Source organism: Sinocyclocheilus anshuiensis, unplaced genomic scaffold (assembly GCF_001515605.1).
Source record: "Sinocyclocheilus anshuiensis isolate Anshui unplaced genomic scaffold, SAMN03320099.WGS_v1.1 scaffold151, whole genome shotgun sequence".
NCBI classification, from domain to species: Eukaryota; Metazoa; Chordata; class Actinopteri; order Cypriniformes; family Cyprinidae; genus Sinocyclocheilus; species Sinocyclocheilus anshuiensis.
The window spans coordinates 974613-975915 of record NW_015548199.1 but is presented as its reverse complement, the minus strand read 5'-3'; the positions used below and the strand labels follow the sequence as shown (position 1 = coordinate 975915).

The 1303-nt window shown below is 33.6% G+C and overlaps 1 long non-coding RNA gene and 1 pseudogene across 1 annotated transcript in view; one reads left to right on the top strand and one right to left on the bottom strand.

Annotated features, from left to right (window-relative positions):
- LOC107653266 (uncharacterized) overlaps window positions 1-504 on the top strand; it is a 17023-nt gene extending 16519 nt beyond the window's left edge. The window contains exon 3 of the long non-coding RNA XR_001630202.1: window positions 495-504. This is a non-coding gene — a long non-coding RNA (uncharacterized LOC107653266). The remainder of the gene's footprint in view (window positions 1-494) is intronic.
- Window positions 1-1303, bottom strand: part of LOC107653264 (potassium voltage-gated channel subfamily H member 4-like) — a 58440-nt pseudogene that overhangs the window by 23414 nt on the left and 33723 nt on the right.

Sequence of the window (1303 nt, the reverse complement as noted above, 5' to 3'; positions counted from 1 at the left end):
TCTATTAAAATACTGATATTCTGGTCTATAACTCCTCCCCGAACTTCCCTCTGCCCTGTATCTTGGTTTCTCATTGGCTGTAGGTCATCGCCAATGTAGTTTTCAGTCAGAACTCATTTCTCACAGCGTGATTGTGAATCGCTGACAGCTCCAGATATTTAGCACCAAATATTTTGCGGGCGTCGGCGACGTGTCTGCGATTCCCTCAGATCGCGTCTTTGATAATTCACTCTGCGTGATTGTCACTCGCGTGAACGAGCACCGATTTGCCTCCGATTGCGGGCATTTGTCGGCGATTTCACAAAGCCTGACGGCGAGTGAAAAATCGGGCCAAAATCATGCAGTGTGAACTTGGCATTACTAGTAACAATTAATTAGAGAGCTCTATAATTCAATTCTAGCTCTCTAACTGAATTTTTACTAGTAAAAATGCAATTACGACGAGTAACACTGGGATTATTTTAAGATAAATGGCTTGCCATATTTTCCTATAGTTGATGTTATCTAGAATTTTTTAATTGTTGTGGGTTCCATATCAATTATATTAAGTAAACAATTAAATAATTATAGTTTTATGTAGACTAATTACAACTTTTTAAACTTATTTAAAGCTGCATTAAATAAAGATTACAATTAGAGAGCTCTCTAATTCAGTTCTTACTAGTAACAATTGAATTATAGAGCTCTCTAACTGAATTAGAGAGCTCTGCAATTACATTCTTACAAGTAAGAATTCAATTAGAGAGCTCTACAGTTCAATCCTTACTAGTAAGAATTACAATTCGAGAGCTCTCTAATTCAATTGTTACTAGTAAGAATTCCAATTACAAAGCTCTCTAATTCAATTGTTACTAGTAAGAATTCCAATTACAGAGCTGTATAATTCAATTTTTACTAGTAAGAATTCCAATTAGAGAGCTCTCTAATTCAGCTGTTACTAGTAAGAACTAAATTAGAGAGCTCTCTAATTCAATTACAGAGCTCTGCAATTAAGCATATCTTTAATTTGTTTTTTACTAGTAAAAATTAAATTATAGAGCTCTCTAATAGTAATACTTACTAGTAAAATTTCAATTGTAGAGCCCTGTAATTAAAAATGAATGGAAGTCAATGGAAACATATGACTAGTAAAAATTCATTTGTAGAGCTCTCTAATTGAAATGATTACTAGTAAGAATTGAATTAGAGAGCTCTGTAATTGGAATTCTTACTAGTAAGAATTGAATCAGAGAGCTCTCTAATCATAATTGTTACTAGTAAGAACTGAATTAGAGAGCTCTCTAACTGGCATTGTTACTAGTAC